This window comes from Mytilus trossulus, chromosome 14, assembly GCF_036588685.1.
Source record: "Mytilus trossulus isolate FHL-02 chromosome 14, PNRI_Mtr1.1.1.hap1, whole genome shotgun sequence".
NCBI classification, from domain to species: Eukaryota; Metazoa; Mollusca; class Bivalvia; order Mytilida; family Mytilidae; genus Mytilus; species Mytilus trossulus.
Genome location: NC_086386.1, coordinates 50,348,637 through 50,369,711, shown reverse-complemented (window position 1 = coordinate 50,369,711; position 21,075 = coordinate 50,348,637). Strand labels below are relative to the sequence as shown.

Here is a 21,075-nt window from a genome sequence, read left to right as displayed (position 1 = left end):
AAGGAAAAAAAAACCAACAAGAACTTTATTGTTTTTCCCTCCTTCGTCGCTTCAATTTCGTAACTGCCTTTCGTTCATACAACACTGTTTGCTTCTGTTTCGAATTCAGTTACCATTTTTACAGTGTACGCGCAAAATTTTAAAATCAAATTTACTCAATTTGGTGCGGGGGAAAAAAAATCGACGGCAAAGCAATCATTTGCGTTTAAAATTGATAAAGGAGGGCGACAAAGGTCGCGAGATTATTTCTTGAATCCGTCCGTGCTGCACATGCAGTTTCCGCTTTTTCAATATAGCCAGGCAAATAAAATACGGCATCACTTTTCATCAAATGCACGTATTTTCCTCTTATGCAAATTAACAGGTATAGTTGAATTTCATACTATTTCAAATAAAAAAAAATAACTTGCCAACCAAAAACTTGTTTTCATCGTAAAGCAAATTGAATAAGCTTCCAAACTTAATTTATAGTTTTTACTTGTAGCAAGCGGATTTTTTTTTATGTAACTTAAACGGAGAGGCAAAACATGAAATTTACGGATGACGAGATAATGATTTAAACAAAACTTACTTATATGAAGTGTAGAAACCAAGTTGTCTGACTGAGAAATTAATTTGCTTCTTTATATCGTATACTCAAATTGATGAAATACAATGATATGAAACAAAAGAGTGGAAAACCGGTTTGCGATCATAATTTACGCTACTCCTGAACAGTCTCAGCGTATCAAAGAAAAAGTTTAACAACAGTTTCAAGTTTTAGTATTTATTGGGAACTTCTCTTTACATTTGATTTATTAACAGGGGATAGCGCGAACGCAGTCCCCCACACTAAAAAATTGCGTACCCGAGTTGCCCACATTTGGGGCAATCGCAGGCTTCAGCCTAACCGGAGTGCAATGGAAAGGCCTCGACCTGGGGAGACCGCCTTTTTGATCACGGTGCTCCCTGTACCAGGTAAGTATGCTTGGATATCTGACATTTGTCCATTTGAGTAAATCAGGAGTAACTTTATAAAGAGGTATTCGAACATATTATAGTCAGCCGATACATCAATTTAAAACATACAATAAAAAAAATCGACTTCGCATCGAGGGCCATTTGCCTCCTTCCACTGATTTCATTGAAACACGTTGGTGTATTAAAGACCGGGACACTTTTTCAGGACGATTTGTTGAAAGGGACCAAATAAAGTAGGATAACTCTGTGGATTAAAAACGTACTACGTACGTTCAGATCGCCATGATGCTTTCACACGGAATATCAATAATTGTTTAAAATTCACTCCTCCGCAATAAAGGAAAAAAAACCAACAAGAACTTTATTGTTTTTCCCTCCTTCGTCGCTTCAATTTCGTAACTGCCTTTCGTTCATACAACACTGTTTGCTTCTGTTTCGAATTCAGTTACCATTTTTACAGTGTACGCGCAAAATTTTAAAATCAAATTTACTCAATTTGGTGCGGGGGAAAAAAATCGACGGCAAAGCAATCATTTGCGTTTAAAATTGATAAAGGAGGGCGACAAAGGTCGCGAGATTATTTCTTGAATCCGTCCGTGCTGCACATGCAGTTTCCGCTTTTTCAATATAGCCAGGCAAATAAAATACGGCATCACTTTTCATCAAATGCACGTATTTTCCTCTTATGCAAATTAACAGGTATAGTTGAATTTCATACTATTTCAAATAAAAAAAAATAACTTGCCAACCAAAAACTTGTTTTCATCGTAAAGCAAATTGAATAAGCTTCCAAACTTAATTTATAGTTTTTACTTGTAGCAAGCGGATTTTTTTTTATGTAACTTAAACGGAGAGGCAAAACATGAAATTTACGGATGACGAGATAATGATTTAAACAAAACTTACTTATATGAAGTGTAGAAACCAAGTTGTCTGACTGAGAAATTAATTTGCTTCTTTATATCGTATACTCAAATTGATGAAATACAATGATATGAAACAAAAGAGTGGAAAACCGGTTTGCGATCATAATTTACGCTACTCCTGAACAGTCTCAGCGTATCAAAGAAAAAGTTTAACAACAGTTTCAAGTTTTAGTATTTATTGGGAACTTCTCTTTACATTTGATTTATTAACAGGGGATAGCGCGAACGCAGTCCCCCACACTAAAAAATTGCGTACCCGAGTTGCCCACATTTGGGGCAATCGCAGGCTTCAGCCTAACCGGAGTGCAATGGAAAGGCCTCGACCTGGGGAGACCGCCTTTTTGATCACGGTGCTCCCTGTACCAGGTAAGTATGCTTGGATATCTGACATTTGTCCATTTGAGTAAATCAGGAGTAACTTTATAAAGAGGTATTCGAACATATTATAGTCAGCCGATACATCAATTTAAAACATACAATAAAAAAAATCGACTTCGCATCGAGGGCCATTTGCCTCCTTCCACTGATTTCATTGAAACACGTTGGTGTATTAAAGACCGGGACACTTTTTCAGGACGATTTGTTGAAAGGGACCAAATAAAGTAGGATAACTCTGTGGATTAAAAACGTACTACGTACGTTCAGATCGCCATGATGCTTTCACACGGAATATCAATAATTGTTTAAAATTCACTCCTCCGCAATAAAGGAAAAAAAACCAACAAGAACTTTATTGTTTTTCCCTCCTTCGTCGCTTCAATTTCGTAACTGCCTTTCGTTCATACAACACTGTTTGCTTCTGTTTCGAATTCAGTTACCATTTTTACAGTGTACGCGCAAAATTTTAAAATCAAATTTACTCAATTTGGTGCGGGGGAAAAAAATCGACGGCAAAGCAATCATTTGCGTTTAAAATTGATAAAGGAGGGCGACAAAGGTCGCGAGATTATTTCTTGAATCCGTCCGTGCTGCACATGCAGTTTCCGCTTTTTCAATATAGCCAGGCAAATAAAATACGGCATCACTTTTCATCAAATGCACGTATTTTCCTCTTATGCAAATTAACAGGTATAGTTGAATTTCATACTATTTCAAATAAAAAAAAATAACTTGCCAACCAAAAACTTGTTTTCATCGTAAAGCAAATTGAATAAGCTTCCAAACTTAATTTATAGTTTTTACTTGTAGCAAGCGGATTTTTTTTTATGTAACTTAAACGGAGAGGCAAAACATGAAATTTACGGATGACGAGATAATGATTTAAACAAAACTTACTTATATGAAGTGTAGAAACCAAGTTGTCTGACTGAGAAATTAATTTGCTTCTTTATATCGTATACTCAAATTGATGAAATACAATGATATGAAACAAAAGAGTGGAAAACCGGTTTGCGATCATAATTTACGCTACTCCTGAACAGTCTCAGCGTATCAAAGAAAAAGTTTAACAACAGTTTCAAGTTTTAGTATTTATTGGGAACTTCTCTTTACATTTGATTTATTAACAGGGGATAGCGCGAACGCAGTCCCCCACACTAAAAAATTGCGTACCCGAGTTGCCCACATTTGGGGCAATCGCAGGCTTCAGCCTAACCGGAGTGCAATGGAAAGGCCTCGACCTGGGGAGACCGCCTTTTTGATCACGGTGCTCCCTGTACCAGGTAAGTATGCTTGGATATCTGACATTTGTCCATTTGAGTAAATCAGGAGTAACTTTATAAAGAGGTATTCGAACATATTATAGTCAGCCGATACATCAATTTAAAACATACAATAAAAAAAATCGACTTCGCATCGAGGGCCATTTGCCTCCTTCCACTGATTTCATTGAAACACGTTGGTGTATTAAAGACCGGGACACTTTTTCAGGACGATTTGTTGAAAGGGACCAAATAAAGTAGGATAACTCTGTGGATTAAAAACGTACTACGTACGTTCAGATCGCCATGATGCTTTCACACGGAATATCAATAATTGTTTAAAATTCACTCCTCCGCAATAAAGGAAAAAAAACCAACAAGAACTTTATTGTTTTTCCCTCCTTCGTCGCTTCAATTTCGTAACTGCCTTTCGTTCATACAACACTGTTTGCTTCTGTTTCGAATTCAGTTACCATTTTTACAGTGTACGCGCAAAATTTTAAAATCAAATTTACTCAATTTGGTGCGGGGGAAAAAAATCGACGGCAAAGCAATCATTTGCGTTTAAAATTGATAAAGGAGGGCGACAAAGGTCGCGAGATTATTTCTTGAATCCGTCCGTGCTGCACATGCAGTTTCCGCTTTTTCAATATAGCCAGGCAAATAAAATACGGCATCACTTTTCATCAAATGCACGTATTTTCCTCTTATGCAAATTAACAGGTATAGTTGAATTTCATACTATTTCAAATAAAAAAAAATAACTTGCCAACCAAAAACTTGTTTTCATCGTAAAGCAAATTGAATAAGCTTCCAAACTTAATTTATAGTTTTTACTTGTAGCAAGCGGATTTTTTTTTATGTAACTTAAACGGAGAGGCAAAACATGAAATTTACGGATGACGAGATAATGATTTAAACAAAACTTACTTATATGAAGTGTAGAAACCAAGTTGTCTGACTGAGAAATTAATTTGCTTCTTTATATCGTATACTCAAATTGATGAAATACAATGATATGAAACAAAAGAGTGGAAAACCGGTTTGCGATCATAATTTACGCTACTCCTGAACAGTCTCAGCGTATCAAAGAAAAAGTTTAACAACAGTTTCAAGTTTTAGTATTTATTGGGAACTTCTCTTTACATTTGATTTATTAACAGGGGATAGCGCGAACGCAGTCCCCCACACTAAAAAATTGCGTACCCGAGTTGCCCACATTTGGGGCAATCGCAGGCTTCAGCCTAACCGGAGTGCAATGGAAAGGCCTCGACCTGGGGAGACCGCCTTTTTGATCACGGTGCTCCCTGTACCAGGTAAGTATGCTTGGATATCTGACATTTGTCCATTTGAGTAAATCAGGAGTAACTTTATAAAGAGGTATTCGAACATATTATAGTCAGCCGATACATCAATTTAAAACATACAATAAAAAAAATCGACTTCGCATCGAGGGCCATTTGCCTCCTTCCACTGATTTCATTGAAACACGTTGGTGTATTAAAGACCGGGACACTTTTTCAGGACGATTTGTTGAAAGGGACCAAATAAAGTAGGATAACTCTGTGGATTAAAAACGTACTACGTACGTTCAGATCGCCATGATGCTTTCACACGGAATATCAATAATTGTTTAAAATTCACTCCTCCGCAATAAAGGAAAAAAAACCAACAAGAACTTTATTGTTTTTCCCTCCTTCGTCGCTTCAATTTCGTAACTGCCTTTCGTTCATACAACACTGTTTGCTTCTGTTTCGAATTCAGTTACCATTTTTACAGTGTACGCGCAAAATTTTAAAATCAAATTTACTCAATTTGGTGCGGGGGAAAAAAATCGACGGCAAAGCAATCATTTGCGTTTAAAATTGATAAAGGAGGGCGACAAAGGTCGCGAGATTATTTCTTGAATCCGTCCGTGCTGCACATGCAGTTTCCGCTTTTTCAATATAGCCAGGCAAATAAAATACGGCATCACTTTTCATCAAATGCACGTATTTTCCTCTTATGCAAATTAACAGGTATAGTTGAATTTCATACTATTTCAAATAAAAAAAAATAACTTGCCAACCAAAAACTTGTTTTCATCGTAAAGCAAATTGAATAAGCTTCCAAACTTAATTTATAGTTTTTACTTGTAGCAAGCGGATTTTTTTTTATGTAACTTAAACGGAGAGGCAAAACATGAAATTTACGGATGACGAGATAATGATTTAAACAAAACTTACTTATATGAAGTGTAGAAACCAAGTTGTCTGACTGAGAAATTAATTTGCTTCTTTATATCGTATACTCAAATTGATGAAATACAATGATATGAAACAAAAGAGTGGAAAACCGGTTTGCGATCATAATTTACGCTACTCCTGAACAGTCTCAGCGTATCAAAGAAAAAGTTTAACAACAGTTTCAAGTTTTAGTATTTATTGGGAACTTCTCTTTACATTTGATTTATTAACAGGGGATAGCGCGAACGCAGTCCCCCACACTAAAAAATTGCGTACCCGAGTTGCCCACATTTGGGGCAATCGCAGGCTTCAGCCTAACCGGAGTGCAATGGAAAGGCCTCGACCTGGGGAGACCGCCTTTTTGATCACGGTGCTCCCTGTACCAGGTAAGTATGCTTGGATATCTGACATTTGTCCATTTGAGTAAATCAGGAGTAACTTTATAAAGAGGTATTCGAACATATTATAGTCAGCCGATACATCAATTTAAAACATACAATAAAAAAAATCGACTTCGCATCGAGGGCCATTTGCCTCCTTCCACTGATTTCATTGAAACACGTTGGTGTATTAAAGACCGGGACACTTTTTCAGGACGATTTGTTGAAAGGGACCAAATAAAGTAGGATAACTCTGTGGATTAAAAACGTACTACGTACGTTCAGATCGCCATGATGCTTTCACACGGAATATCAATAATTGTTTAAAATTCACTCCTCCGCAATAAAGGAAAAAAAACCAACAAGAACTTTATTGTTTTTCCCTCCTTCGTCGCTTCAATTTCGTAACTGCCTTTCGTTCATACAACACTGTTTGCTTCTGTTTCGAATTCAGTTACCATTTTTACAGTGTACGCGCAAAATTTTAAAATCAAATTTACTCAATTTGGTGCGGGGGAAAAAAATCGACGGCAAAGCAATCATTTGCGTTTAAAATTGATAAAGGAGGGCGACAAAGGTCGCGAGATTATTTCTTGAATCCGTCCGTGCTGCACATGCAGTTTCCGCTTTTTCAATATAGCCAGGCAAATAAAATACGGCATCACTTTTCATCAAATGCACGTATTTTCCTCTTATGCAAATTAACAGGTATAGTTGAATTTCATACTATTTCAAATAAAAAAAAATAACTTGCCAACCAAAAACTTGTTTTCATCGTAAAGCAAATTGAATAAGCTTCCAAACTTAATTTATAGTTTTTACTTGTAGCAAGCGGATTTTTTTTTATGTAACTTAAACGGAGAGGCAAAACATGAAATTTACGGATGACGAGATAATGATTTAAACAAAACTTACTTATATGAAGTGTAGAAACCAAGTTGTCTGACTGAGAAATTAATTTGCTTCTTTATATCGTATACTCAAATTGATGAAATACAATGATATGAAACAAAAGAGTGGAAAACCGGTTTGCGATCATAATTTACGCTACTCCTGAACAGTCTCAGCGTATCAAAGAAAAAGTTTAACAACAGTTTCAAGTTTTAGTATTTATTGGGAACTTCTCTTTACATTTGATTTATTAACAGGGGATAGCGCGAACGCAGTCCCCCACACTAAAAAATTGCGTACCCGAGTTGCCCACATTTGGGGCAATCGCAGGCTTCAGCCTAACCGGAGTGCAATGGAAAGGCCTCGACCTGGGGAGACCGCCTTTTTGATCACGGTGCTCCCTGTACCAGGTAAGTATGCTTGGATATCTGACATTTGTCCATTTGAGTAAATCAGGAGTAACTTTATAAAGAGGTATTCGAACATATTATAGTCAGCCGATACATCAATTTAAAACATACAATAAAAAAAATCGACTTCGCATCGAGGGCCATTTGCCTCCTTCCACTGATTTCATTGAAACACGTTGGTGTATTAAAGACCGGGACACTTTTTCAGGACGATTTGTTGAAAGGGACCAAATAAAGTAGGATAACTCTGTGGATTAAAAACGTACTACGTACGTTCAGATCGCCATGATGCTTTCACACGGAATATCAATAATTGTTTAAAATTCACTCCTCCGCAATAAAGGAAAAAAAACCAACAAGAACTTTATTGTTTTTCCCTCCTTCGTCGCTTCAATTTCGTAACTGCCTTTCGTTCATACAACACTGTTTGCTTCTGTTTCGAATTCAGTTACCATTTTTACAGTGTACGCGCAAAATTTTAAAATCAAATTTACTCAATTTGGTGCGGGGGAAAAAAATCGACGGCAAAGCAATCATTTGCGTTTAAAATTGATAAAGGAGGGCGACAAAGGTCGCGAGATTATTTCTTGAATCCGTCCGTGCTGCACATGCAGTTTCCGCTTTTTCAATATAGCCAGGCAAATAAAATACGGCATCACTTTTCATCAAATGCACGTATTTTCCTCTTATGCAAATTAACAGGTATAGTTGAATTTCATACTATTTCAAATAAAAAAAAATAACTTGCCAACCAAAAACTTGTTTTCATCGTAAAGCAAATTGAATAAGCTTCCAAACTTAATTTATAGTTTTTACTTGTAGCAAGCGGATTTTTTTTTATGTAACTTAAACGGAGAGGCAAAACATGAAATTTACGGATGACGAGATAATGATTTAAACAAAACTTACTTATATGAAGTGTAGAAACCAAGTTGTCTGACTGAGAAATTAATTTGCTTCTTTATATCGTATACTCAAATTGATGAAATACAATGATATGAAACAAAAGAGTGGAAAACCGGTTTGCGATCATAATTTACGCTACTCCTGAACAGTCTCAGCGTATCAAAGAAAAAGTTTAACAACAGTTTCAAGTTTTAGTATTTATTGGGAACTTCTCTTTACATTTGATTTATTAACAGGGGATAGCGCGAACGCAGTCCCCCACACTAAAAAATTGCGTACCCGAGTTGCCCACATTTGGGGCAATCGCAGGCTTCAGCCTAACCGGAGTGCAATGGAAAGGCCTCGACCTGGGGAGACCGCCTTTTTGATCACGGTGCTCCCTGTACCAGGTAAGTATGCTTGGATATCTGACATTTGTCCATTTGAGTAAATCAGGAGTAACTTTATAAAGAGGTATTCGAACATATTATAGTCAGCCGATACATCAATTTAAAACATACAATAAAAAAAATCGACTTCGCATCGAGGGCCATTTGCCTCCTTCCACTGATTTCATTGAAACACGTTGGTGTATTAAAGACCGGGACACTTTTTCAGGACGATTTGTTGAAAGGGACCAAATAAAGTAGGATAACTCTGTGGATTAAAAACGTACTACGTACGTTCAGATCGCCATGATGCTTTCACACGGAATATCAATAATTGTTTAAAATTCACTCCTCCGCAATAAAGGAAAAAAAACCAACAAGAACTTTATTGTTTTTCCCTCCTTCGTCGCTTCAATTTCGTAACTGCCTTTCGTTCATACAACACTGTTTGCTTCTGTTTCGAATTCAGTTACCATTTTTACAGTGTACGCGCAAAATTTTAAAATCAAATTTACTCAATTTGGTGCGGGGGAAAAAAATCGACGGCAAAGCAATCATTTGCGTTTAAAATTGATAAAGGAGGGCGACAAAGGTCGCGAGATTATTTCTTGAATCCGTCCGTGCTGCACATGCAGTTTCCGCTTTTTCAATATAGCCAGGCAAATAAAATACGGCATCACTTTTCATCAAATGCACGTATTTTCCTCTTATGCAAATTAACAGGTATAGTTGAATTTCATACTATTTCAAATAAAAAAAAATAACTTGCCAACCAAAAACTTGTTTTCATCGTAAAGCAAATTGAATAAGCTTCCAAACTTAATTTATAGTTTTTACTTGTAGCAAGCGGATTTTTTTTTATGTAACTTAAACGGAGAGGCAAAACATGAAATTTACGGATGACGAGATAATGATTTAAACAAAACTTACTTATATGAAGTGTAGAAACCAAGTTGTCTGACTGAGAAATTAATTTGCTTCTTTATATCGTATACTCAAATTGATGAAATACAATGATATGAAACAAAAGAGTGGAAAACCGGTTTGCGATCATAATTTACGCTACTCCTGAACAGTCTCAGCGTATCAAAGAAAAAGTTTAACAACAGTTTCAAGTTTTAGTATTTATTGGGAACTTCTCTTTACATTTGATTTATTAACAGGGGATAGCGCGAACGCAGTCCCCCACACTAAAAAATTGCGTACCCGAGTTGCCCACATTTGGGGCAATCGCAGGCTTCAGCCTAACCGGAGTGCAATGGAAAGGCCTCGACCTGGGGAGACCGCCTTTTTGATCACGGTGCTCCCTGTACCAGGTAAGTATGCTTGGATATCTGACATTTGTCCATTTGAGTAAATCAGGAGTAACTTTATAAAGAGGTATTCGAACATATTATAGTCAGCCGATACATCAATTTAAAACATACAATAAAAAAAATCGACTTCGCATCGAGGGCCATTTGCCTCCTTCCACTGATTTCATTGAAACACGTTGGTGTATTAAAGACCGGGACACTTTTTCAGGACGATTTGTTGAAAGGGACCAAATAAAGTAGGATAACTCTGTGGATTAAAAACGTACTACGTACGTTCAGATCGCCATGATGCTTTCACACGGAATATCAATAATTGTTTAAAATTCACTCCTCCGCAATAAAGGAAAAAAAACCAACAAGAACTTTATTGTTTTTCCCTCCTTCGTCGCTTCAATTTCGTAACTGCCTTTCGTTCATACAACACTGTTTGCTTCTGTTTCGAATTCAGTTACCATTTTTACAGTGTACGCGCAAAATTTTAAAATCAAATTTACTCAATTTGGTGCGGGGGAAAAAAATCGACGGCAAAGCAATCATTTGCGTTTAAAATTGATAAAGGAGGGCGACAAAGGTCGCGAGATTATTTCTTGAATCCGTCCGTGCTGCACATGCAGTTTCCGCTTTTTCAATATAGCCAGGCAAATAAAATACGGCATCACTTTTCATCAAATGCACGTATTTTCCTCTTATGCAAATTAACAGGTATAGTTGAATTTCATACTATTTCAAATAAAAAAAAATAACTTGCCAACCAAAAACTTGTTTTCATCGTAAAGCAAATTGAATAAGCTTCCAAACTTAATTTATAGTTTTTACTTGTAGCAAGCGGATTTTTTTTTATGTAACTTAAACGGAGAGGCAAAACATGAAATTTACGGATGACGAGATAATGATTTAAACAAAACTTACTTATATGAAGTGTAGAAACCAAGTTGTCTGACTGAGAAATTAATTTGCTTCTTTATATCGTATACTCAAATTGATGAAATACAATGATATGAAACAAAAGAGTGGAAAACCGGTTTGCGATCATAATTTACGCTACTCCTGAACAGTCTCAGCGTATCAAAGAAAAAGTTTAACAACAGTTTCAAGTTTTAGTATTTATTGGGAACTTCTCTTTACATTTGATTTATTAACAGGGGATAGCGCGAACGCAGTCCCCCACACTAAAAAATTGCGTACCCGAGTTGCCCACATTTGGGGCAATCGCAGGCTTCAGCCTAACCGGAGTGCAATGGAAAGGCCTCGACCTGGGGAGACCGCCTTTTTGATCACGGTGCTCCCTGTACCAGGTAAGTATGCTTGGATATCTGACATTTGTCCATTTGAGTAAATCAGGAGTAACTTTATAAAGAGGTATTCGAACATATTATAGTCAGCCGATACATCAATTTAAAACATACAATAAAAAAAATCGACTTCGCATCGAGGGCCATTTGCCTCCTTCCACTGATTTCATTGAAACACGTTGGTGTATTAAAGACCGGGACACTTTTTCAGGACGATTTGTTGAAAGGGACCAAATAAAGTAGGATAACTCTGTGGATTAAAAACGTACTACGTACGTTCAGATCGCCATGATGCTTTCACACGGAATATCAATAATTGTTTAAAATTCACTCCTCCGCAATAAAGGAAAAAAAACCAACAAGAACTTTATTGTTTTTCCCTCCTTCGTCGCTTCAATTTCGTAACTGCCTTTCGTTCATACAACACTGTTTGCTTCTGTTTCGAATTCAGTTACCATTTTTACAGTGTACGCGCAAAATTTTAAAATCAAATTTACTCAATTTGGTGCGGGGGAAAAAAATCGACGGCAAAGCAATCATTTGCGTTTAAAATTGATAAAGGAGGGCGACAAAGGTCGCGAGATTATTTCTTGAATCCGTCCGTGCTGCACATGCAGTTTCCGCTTTTTCAATATAGCCAGGCAAATAAAATACGGCATCACTTTTCATCAAATGCACGTATTTTCCTCTTATGCAAATTAACAGGTATAGTTGAATTTCATACTATTTCAAATAAAAAAAAATAACTTGCCAACCAAAAACTTGTTTTCATCGTAAAGCAAATTGAATAAGCTTCCAAACTTAATTTATAGTTTTTACTTGTAGCAAGCGGATTTTTTTTTATGTAACTTAAACGGAGAGGCAAAACATGAAATTTACGGATGACGAGATAATGATTTAAACAAAACTTACTTATATGAAGTGTAGAAACCAAGTTGTCTGACTGAGAAATTAATTTGCTTCTTTATATCGTATACTCAAATTGATGAAATACAATGATATGAAACAAAAGAGTGGAAAACCGGTTTGCGATCATAATTTACGCTACTCCTGAACAGTCTCAGCGTATCAAAGAAAAAGTTTAACAACAGTTTCAAGTTTTAGTATTTATTGGGAACTTCTCTTTACATTTGATTTATTAACAGGGGATAGCGCGAACGCAGTCCCCCACACTAAAAAATTGCGTACCCGAGTTGCCCACATTTGGGGCAATCGCAGGCTTCAGCCTAACCGGAGTGCAATGGAAAGGCCTCGACCTGGGGAGACCGCCTTTTTGATCACGGTGCTCCCTGTACCAGGTAAGTATGCTTGGATATCTGACATTTGTCCATTTGAGTAAATCAGGAGTAACTTTATAAAGAGGTATTCGAACATATTATAGTCAGCCGATACATCAATTTAAAACATACAATAAAAAAAATCGACTTCGCATCGAGGGCCATTTGCCTCCTTCCACTGATTTCATTGAAACACGTTGGTGTATTAAAGACCGGGACACTTTTTCAGGACGATTTGTTGAAAGGGACCAAATAAAGTAGGATAACTCTGTGGATTAAAAACGTACTACGTACGTTCAGATCGCCATGATGCTTTCACACGGAATATCAATAATTGTTTAAAATTCACTCCTCCGCAATAAAGGAAAAAAAACCAACAAGAACTTTATTGTTTTTCCCTCCTTCGTCGCTTCAATTTCGTAACTGCCTTTCGTTCATACAACACTGTTTGCTTCTGTTTCGAATTCAGTTACCATTTTTACAGTGTACGCGCAAAATTTTAAAATCAAATTTACTCAATTTGGTGCGGGGGAAAAAAATCGACGGCAAAGCAATCATTTGCGTTTAAAATTGATAAAGGAGGGCGACAAAGGTCGCGAGATTATTTCTTGAATCCGTCCGTGCTGCACATGCAGTTTCCGCTTTTTCAATATAGCCAGGCAAATAAAATACGGCATCACTTTTCATCAAATGCACGTATTTTCCTCTTATGCAAATTAACAGGTATAGTTGAATTTCATACTATTTCAAATAAAAAAAAATAACTTGCCAACCAAAAACTTGTTTTCATCGTAAAGCAAATTGAATAAGCTTCCAAACTTAATTTATAGTTTTTACTTGTAGCAAGCGGATTTTTTTTTATGTAACTTAAACGGAGAGGCAAAACATGAAATTTACGGATGACGAGATAATGATTTAAACAAAACTTACTTATATGAAGTGTAGAAACCAAGTTGTCTGACTGAGAAATTAATTTGCTTCTTTATATCGTATACTCAAATTGATGAAATACAATGATATGAAACAAAAGAGTGGAAAACCGGTTTGCGATCATAATTTACGCTACTCCTGAACAGTCTCAGCGTATCAAAGAAAAAGTTTAACAACAGTTTCAAGTTTTAGTATTTATTGGGAACTTCTCTTTACATTTGATTTATTAACAGGGGATAGCGCGAACGCAGTCCCCCACACTAAAAAATTGCGTACCCGAGTTGCCCACATTTGGGGCAATCGCAGGCTTCAGCCTAACCGGAGTGCAATGGAAAGGCCTCGACCTGGGGAGACCGCCTTTTTGATCACGGTGCTCCCTGTACCAGGTAAGTATGCTTGGATATCTGACATTTGTCCATTTGAGTAAATCAGGAGTAACTTTATAAAGAGGTATTCGAACATATTATAGTCAGCCGATACATCAATTTAAAACATACAATAAAAAAAATCGACTTCGCATCGAGGGCCATTTGCCTCCTTCCACTGATTTCATTGAAACACGTTGGTGTATTAAAGACCGGGACACTTTTTCAGGACGATTTGTTGAAAGGGACCAAATAAAGTAGGATAACTCTGTGGATTAAAAACGTACTACGTACGTTCAGATCGCCATGATGCTTTCACACGGAATATCAATAATTGTTTAAAATTCACTCCTCCGCAATAAAGGAAAAAAAACCAACAAGAACTTTATTGTTTTTCCCTCCTTCGTCGCTTCAATTTCGTAACTGCCTTTCGTTCATACAACACTGTTTGCTTCTGTTTCGAATTCAGTTACCATTTTTACAGTGTACGCGCAAAATTTTAAAATCAAATTTACTCAATTTGGTGCGGGGGAAAAAAATCGACGGCAAAGCAATCATTTGCGTTTAAAATTGATAAAGGAGGGCGACAAAGGTCGCGAGATTATTTCTTGAATCCGTCCGTGCTGCACATGCAGTTTCCGCTTTTTCAATATAGCCAGGCAAATAAAATACGGCATCACTTTTCATCAAATGCACGTATTTTCCTCTTATGCAAATTAACAGGTATAGTTGAATTTCATACTATTTCAAATAAAAAAAAATAACTTGCCAACCAAAAACTTGTTTTCATCGTAAAGCAAATTGAATAAGCTTCCAAACTTAATTTATAGTTTTTACTTGTAGCAAGCGGATTTTTTTTTATGTAACTTAAACGGAGAGGCAAAACATGAAATTTACGGATGACGAGATAATGATTTAAACAAAACTTACTTATATGAAGTGTAGAAACCAAGTTGTCTGACTGAGAAATTAATTTGCTTCTTTATATCGTATACTCAAATTGATGAAATACAATGATATGAAACAAAAGAGTGGAAAACCGGTTTGCGATCATAATTTACGCTACTCCTGAACAGTCTCAGCGTATCAAAGAAAAAGTTTAACAACAGTTTCAAGTTTTAGTATTTATTGGGAACTTCTCTTTACATTTGATTTATTAACAGGGGATAGCGCGAACGCAGTCCCCCACACTAAAAAATTGCGTACCCGAGTTGCCCACATTTGAGGCAATCGCAGGCTTCAGCCTAACCGGAGTGCAATGGAAAGGCCTCGACCTGGGGAGACCGCCTTTTTGATCACGGTGCTCCCTGTACCAGGTAAGTATGCTTGGATATCTGACATTTGTCCATTTGAGTAAATCAGGAGTAACTTTATAAAGAGGTATTCGAACATATTATAGTCAGCCGATACATCAATTTAAAACATACAATAAAAAAAATCGACTTCGCATCGAGGGCCATTTGCCTCCTTCCACTGATTTCATTGAAACACGTTGGTGTATTAAAGACCGGGACACTTTTTCAGGACGATTTGTTGAAAGGGACCAAATAAAGTAGGATAACTCTGTGGATTAAAAACGTACTACGTACGTTCAGATCGCCATGATGCTTTCACACGGAATATCAATAATTGTTTAAAATTCACTCCTCCGCAATAAAGGAAAAAAAACCAACAAGAACTTTATTGTTTTTCCCTCCTTCGTCGCTTCAATTTCGTAACTGCCTTTCGTTCATACAACACTGTTTGCTTCTGTTTCGAATTCAGTTACCATTTTTACAGTGTACGCGCAAAATTTTAAAATCAAATTTACTCAATTTGGTGCGGGGGAAAAAAATCGACGGCAAAGCAATCATTTGCGTTTAAAATTGATAAAGGAGGGCGACAAAGGTCGCGAGATTATTTCTTGAATCCGTCCGTGCTGCACATGCAGTTTCCGCTTTTTCAATATAGCCAGGCAAATAAAATACGGCATCACTTTTCATCAAATGCACGTATTTTCCTCTTATGCAAATTAACAGGTATAGTTGAATTTCATACTATTTCAAATAAAAAAAAATAACTTGCCAACCAAAAACTTGTTTTCATCGTAAAGCAAATTGAATAAGCTTCCAAACTTAATTTATAGTTTTTACTTGTAGCAAGCGGATTTTTTTTTATGTAACTTAAACGGAGAGGCAAAACATGAAATTTACGGATGACGAGATAATGATTTAAACAAAACTTACTTATATGAAGTGTAGAAACCAAGTTGTCTGACTGAGAAATTAATTTGCTTCTTTATATCGTATACTCAAATTGATGAAATACAATGATATGAAACAAAAGAGTGGAAAACCGGTTTGCGATCATAATTTACGCTACTCCTGAACAGTCTCAGCGTATCAAAGAAAAAGTTTAACAACAGTTTCAAGTTTTAGTATTTATTGGGAACTTCTCTTTACATTTGATTTATTAACAGGGGATAGCGCGAACGCAGTCCCCCACACTAAAAAATTGCGTACCCGAGTTGCCCACATTTGGGGCAATCGCAGGCTTCAGCCTAACCGGAGTGCAATGGAAAGGCCTCGACCTGGGGAGACCGCCTTTTTGATCACGGTGCTCCCTGTACCAGGTAAGTATGCTTGGATATCTGACATTTGTCCATTTGAGTAAATCAGGAGTAACTTTATAAAGAGGTATTCGAACATATTATAGTCAGCCGATACATCAATTTAAAACATACAATAAAAAAAATCGACTTCGCATCGAGGGCCATTTGCCTCCTTCCACTGATTTCATTGAAACACGTTGGTGTATTAAAGACCGGGACACTTTTTCAGGACGATTTGTTGAAAGGGACCAAATAAAGTAGGATAACTCTGTGGATTAAAAACGTACTACGTACGTTCAGATCGCCATGATGCTTTCACACGGAATATCAATAATTGTTTAAAATTCACTCCTCCGCAATAAAGGAAAAAAAACCAACAAGAACTTTATTGTTTTTCCCTCCTTCGTCGCTTCAATTTCGTAACTGCCTTTCGTTCATACAACACTGTTTGCTTCTGTTTCGAATTCAGTTACCATTTTTACAGTGTACGCGCAAAATTTTAAAATCAAATTTACTCAATTTGGTGCGGGGGAAAAAAATCGACGGCAAAGCAATCATTTGCGTTTAAAATTGATAAAGGAGGGCGACAAAGGTCGCGAGATTATTTCTTGAATCCGTCCGTGCTGCACATGCAGTTTCCGCTTTTTCAATATAGCCAGGCAAATAAAATACGGCATCACTTTTCATCAAATGCACGTATTTTCCTCTTATGCAAATTAACAGGTATAGTTGAATTTCATACTATTTCAAATAAAAAAAAATAACTTGCCAACCAAAAACTTGTTTTCATCGTAAAGCAAATTGAATAAGCTTCCAAACTTAATTTATAGTTTTTACTTGTAGCAAGCGGATTTTTTTTTATGTAACTTAAACGGAGAGGCAAAACATGAAATTTACGGATGACGAGATAATGATTTAAACAAAACTTACTTATATGAAGTGTAGAAACCAAGTTGTCTGACTGAGAAATTAATTTGCTTCTTTATATCGTATACTCAAATTGATGAAATACAATGATATGAAACAAAAGAGTGGAAAACCGGTTTGCGATCATAATTTACGCTACTCCTGAACAGTCTCAGCGTATCAAAGAAAAAGTTTAACAACAGTTTCAAGTTTTAGTATTTATTGGGAACTTCTCTTTACATTTGATTTATTAACAGGGGATAGCGCGAACGCAGTCCCCCACACTAAAAAATTGCGTACCCGAGTTGCCCACATTTGGGGCAATCGCAGGCTTCAGCCTAACCGGAGTGCAATGGAAAGGCCTCGACCTGGGGAGACCGCCTTTTTGATCACGGTGCTCCCTGTACCAGGTAAGTATGCTTGGATATCTGACATTTGTCCATTTGAGTAAATCAGGAGTAACTTTATAAAGAGGTATTCGAACATATTATAGTCAGCCGATACATCAATTTAAAACATACAATAAAAAAAATCGACTTCGCATCGAGGGCCATTTGCCTCCTTCCACTGATTTCATTGAAACACGTTGGTGTATTAAAGACCGGGACACTTTTTCAGGACGATTTGTTGAAAGGGACCAAATAAAGTAGGATAACTCTGTGGATTAAAAACGTACTACGTACGTTCAGATCGCCATGATGCTTTCACACGGAATATCAATAATTGTTTAAAATTCACTCCTCCGCAATAAAGGAAAAAAAACCAACAAGAACTTTATTGTTTTTCCCTCCTTCGTCGCTTCAATTTCGTAACTGCCTTTCGTTCATACAACACTGTTTGCTTCTGTTTCGAATTCAGTTACCATTTTTACAGTGTACGCGCAAAATTTTAAAATCAAATTTACTCAATTTGGTGCGGGGGAAAAAAATCGACGGCAAAGCAATCATTTGCGTTTAAAATTGATAAAGGAGGGCGACAAAGGTCGCGAGATTATTTCTTGAATCCGTCCGTGCTGCACATGCAGTTTCCGCTTTTTCAATATAGCCAGGCAAATAAAATACGGCATCACTTTTCATCAAATGCACGTATTTTCCTCTTATGCAAATTAACAGGTATAGTTGAATTTCATACTATTTCAAATAAAAAAAAATAACTTGCCAACCAAAAACTTGTTTTCATCGTAAAGCAAATTGAATAAGCTTCCAAACTTAATTTATAGTTTTTACTTGTAGCAAGCGGATTTTTTTTTATGTAACTTAAACGGAGAGGCAAAACATGAAATTTACGGATGACGAGATAATGATTTAAACAAAACTTACTTATATGAAGTGTAGAAACCAAGTTGTCTGACTGAGAAATTAATTTGCTTCTTTATATCGTATACTCAAATTGATGAAATACAATGATATGAAACAAAAGAGTGGAAAACCGGTTTGCGATCATAATTTACGCTACTCCTGAACAGTCTCAGCGTATCAAAGAAAAAGTTTAACAACAGTTTCAAGTTTTAGTATTTATTGGGAACTTCTCTTTACATTTGATTTATTAACAGGGGATAGCGCGAACGCAGTCCCCCACACTAAAAAATTGCGTACCCGAGTTGCCCACATTTGGGGCAATCGCAGGCTTCAGCCTAACCGGAGTGCAATGGAAAGGCCTCGACCTGGGGAGACCGCCTTTTTGATCACGGTGCTCCCTGTACCAGGTAAGTATGCTTGGATATCTGACATTTGTCCATTTGAGTAAATCAGGAGTAACTTTATAAAGAGGTATTCGAACATATTATAGTCAGCCGATACATCAATTTAAAACATACAATAAAAAAAATCGACTTCGCATCGAGGGCCATTTGCCTCCTTCCACTGATTTCATTGAAACACGTTGGTGTATTAAAGACCGGGACACTTTTTCAGGACGATTTGTTGAAAGGGACCAAATAAAGTAGGATAACTCTGTGGATTAAAAACGTACTACGTACGTTCAGATCGCCATGATGCTTTCACACGGAATATCAATAATTGTTTAAAATTCACTCCTCCGCAATAAAGGAAAAAAAACCAACAAGAACTTTATTGTTTTTCCCTCCTTCGTCGCTTCAATTTCGTAACTGCCTTTCGTTCATACAACACTGTTTGCTTCTGTTTCGAATTCAGTTACCATTTTTACAGTGTACGCGCAAAATTTTAAAATCAAATTTACTCAATTTGGTGCGGGGGAAAAAAATCGACGGCAAAGCAATCATTTGCGTTTAAAATTGATAAAGGAGGGCGACAAAGGTCGCGAGATTATTTCTTGAATCCGTCCGTGCTGCACATGCAGTTTCCGCTTTTTCAATATAGCCAGGCAAATAAAATACGGCATCACTTTTCATCAAATGCACGTATTTTCCTCTTATGCAAATTAACAGGTATAGTTGAATTTCATACTATTTCAAATAAAAAAAAATAACTTGCCAACCAAAAACTTGTTTTCATCGTAAAGCAAATTGAATAAGCTTCCAAACTTAATTTATAGTTTTTACTTGTAGCAAGCGGATTTTTTTTTATGTAACTTAAACGGAGAGGCAAAACATGAAATTTACGGATGACGAGATAATGATTTAAACAAAACTTACTTATATGAAGTGTAGAAACCAAGTTGTCTGACTGAGAAATTAATTTGCTTCTTTATATCGTATACTCAAATTGATGAAATACAATGATATGAAACAAAAGAGTGGAAAACCGGTTTGCGATCATAATTTACGCTACTCCTGAACAGTCTCAGCGTATCAAAGAAAAAGTTTAACAACAGTTTCAAGTTTTAGTATTTATTGGGAACTTCTCTTTACATTTGATTTATTAACAGGGGATAGCGCGAACGCAGTCCCCCACACTAAAAAATTGCGTACCCGAGTTGCCCACATTTGGGGCAATCGCAGGCTTCAGCCTAACCGGAGTGCAATGGAAAGGCCTCGACCTGGGGAGACCGCCTTTTTGATCACGGTGCTCCCTGTACCAGGTAAGTATGCTTGGATATCTGACATTTGTCCATTTGAGTAAATCAGGAGTAACTTTATAAAGAGGTATTCGAACATATTATAGTCAGCCGATACATCAATTTAAAACATACAATAAAAAAAATCGACTTCGCATCGAGGGCCATTTGCCTCCTTCCACTGATTTCATTGAAACACGTTGGTGTATTAAAGACCGGGACACTTTTTCAGGACGATTTGTTGAAAGGGACCAAATAAAGTAGGATAACTCTGTGGATTAAAAACGTACTACGTACGTTCAGATCGCCATGATGCTTTCACACGGAATATCAATAATTGTTTAAAATTCACTCCTCCGCAATAAAGGAAAAAAAACCAACAAGAACTTTATTGTTTTTCCCTCCTTCGTCGCTTCAATTTCGTAACTGCCTTTCGTTCATACAACACTGTTTGCTTCTGTTTCGAATTCAGTTACCATTTTTACAGTGTACGCGCAAAATTTTAAAATCAAATTTACTCAATTTGGTGCGGGGGAAAAAAATCGACGGCAAAGCAATCATTTGCGTTTAAAATTGATAAAGGAGGGCGACAAAGGTCGCGAGATTATTTCTTGAATCCGTCCGTGCTGCACATGCAGTTTCCGCTTTTTCAATATAGCCAGGCAAATAAAATACGGCATCACTTTTCATCAAATGCACGTATTTTCCTCTTATGCA

The 21,075-nt window shown here is 36.7% G+C and overlaps 16 non-coding genes across 16 annotated transcripts; all 16 read right to left on the bottom strand.

Annotated features, from left to right (window-relative positions):
• Window positions 1-801: 801 nt before the first annotated feature.
• On the bottom strand, window positions 802-965 carry LOC134698346 (U1 spliceosomal RNA). Its single transcript, XR_010103309.1, has one exon. It is a non-coding gene; the product is annotated as a U1 spliceosomal RNA (small nuclear RNA).
• Window positions 966-2,096: 1,131 nt separating this feature from the next.
• LOC134698344 (U1 spliceosomal RNA) lies at window positions 2,097-2,260 on the bottom strand. The gene has a single exon (XR_010103307.1). It is a non-coding gene; the product is annotated as a U1 spliceosomal RNA (small nuclear RNA).
• Window positions 2,261-3,391: 1,131 nt separating this feature from the next.
• LOC134698343 (U1 spliceosomal RNA) lies at window positions 3,392-3,555 on the bottom strand. The gene has a single exon (XR_010103306.1). It is a non-coding gene; the product is annotated as a U1 spliceosomal RNA (small nuclear RNA).
• Window positions 3,556-4,686: 1,131 nt separating this feature from the next.
• Window positions 4,687-4,850, bottom strand: LOC134698342 (U1 spliceosomal RNA). The gene has a single exon (XR_010103305.1). It is a non-coding gene; the product is annotated as a U1 spliceosomal RNA (small nuclear RNA).
• Window positions 4,851-5,981: 1,131 nt separating this feature from the next.
• On the bottom strand, window positions 5,982-6,145 carry LOC134698341 (U1 spliceosomal RNA). Its single transcript, XR_010103304.1, has one exon. It is a non-coding gene; the product is annotated as a U1 spliceosomal RNA (small nuclear RNA).
• Window positions 6,146-7,276: 1,131 nt separating this feature from the next.
• On the bottom strand, window positions 7,277-7,440 carry LOC134698339 (U1 spliceosomal RNA). Its single transcript, XR_010103303.1, has one exon. It is a non-coding gene; the product is annotated as a U1 spliceosomal RNA (small nuclear RNA).
• A 1,131-nt stretch (window positions 7,441-8,571) lies between these two features.
• LOC134698338 (U1 spliceosomal RNA) lies at window positions 8,572-8,735 on the bottom strand. Its single transcript, XR_010103302.1, has one exon. It is a non-coding gene; the product is annotated as a U1 spliceosomal RNA (small nuclear RNA).
• Window positions 8,736-9,866: 1,131 nt separating this feature from the next.
• On the bottom strand, window positions 9,867-10,030 carry LOC134698337 (U1 spliceosomal RNA). The gene has a single exon (XR_010103301.1). It is a non-coding gene; the product is annotated as a U1 spliceosomal RNA (small nuclear RNA).
• Window positions 10,031-11,161: 1,131 nt separating this feature from the next.
• On the bottom strand, window positions 11,162-11,325 carry LOC134698336 (U1 spliceosomal RNA). The gene has a single exon (XR_010103300.1). It is a non-coding gene; the product is annotated as a U1 spliceosomal RNA (small nuclear RNA).
• Window positions 11,326-12,456: 1,131 nt separating this feature from the next.
• On the bottom strand, window positions 12,457-12,620 carry LOC134698335 (U1 spliceosomal RNA). The gene has a single exon (XR_010103299.1). It is a non-coding gene; the product is annotated as a U1 spliceosomal RNA (small nuclear RNA).
• Window positions 12,621-13,751: 1,131 nt separating this feature from the next.
• On the bottom strand, window positions 13,752-13,915 carry LOC134698334 (U1 spliceosomal RNA). The gene has a single exon (XR_010103298.1). It is a non-coding gene; the product is annotated as a U1 spliceosomal RNA (small nuclear RNA).
• Window positions 13,916-15,046: 1,131 nt separating this feature from the next.
• LOC134698437 (U1 spliceosomal RNA) lies at window positions 15,047-15,210 on the bottom strand. Its single transcript, XR_010103394.1, has one exon. It is a non-coding gene; the product is annotated as a U1 spliceosomal RNA (small nuclear RNA).
• A 1,131-nt stretch (window positions 15,211-16,341) lies between these two features.
• LOC134698332 (U1 spliceosomal RNA) lies at window positions 16,342-16,505 on the bottom strand. The gene has a single exon (XR_010103296.1). It is a non-coding gene; the product is annotated as a U1 spliceosomal RNA (small nuclear RNA).
• A 1,131-nt stretch (window positions 16,506-17,636) lies between these two features.
• LOC134698331 (U1 spliceosomal RNA) lies at window positions 17,637-17,800 on the bottom strand. The gene has a single exon (XR_010103295.1). It is a non-coding gene; the product is annotated as a U1 spliceosomal RNA (small nuclear RNA).
• Window positions 17,801-18,931: 1,131 nt separating this feature from the next.
• Window positions 18,932-19,095, bottom strand: LOC134698330 (U1 spliceosomal RNA). The gene has a single exon (XR_010103294.1). It is a non-coding gene; the product is annotated as a U1 spliceosomal RNA (small nuclear RNA).
• Window positions 19,096-20,226: 1,131 nt separating this feature from the next.
• LOC134698329 (U1 spliceosomal RNA) lies at window positions 20,227-20,390 on the bottom strand. Its single transcript, XR_010103293.1, has one exon. It is a non-coding gene; the product is annotated as a U1 spliceosomal RNA (small nuclear RNA).
• Between the last annotated feature and the right edge of the window lie 685 nt (window positions 20,391-21,075).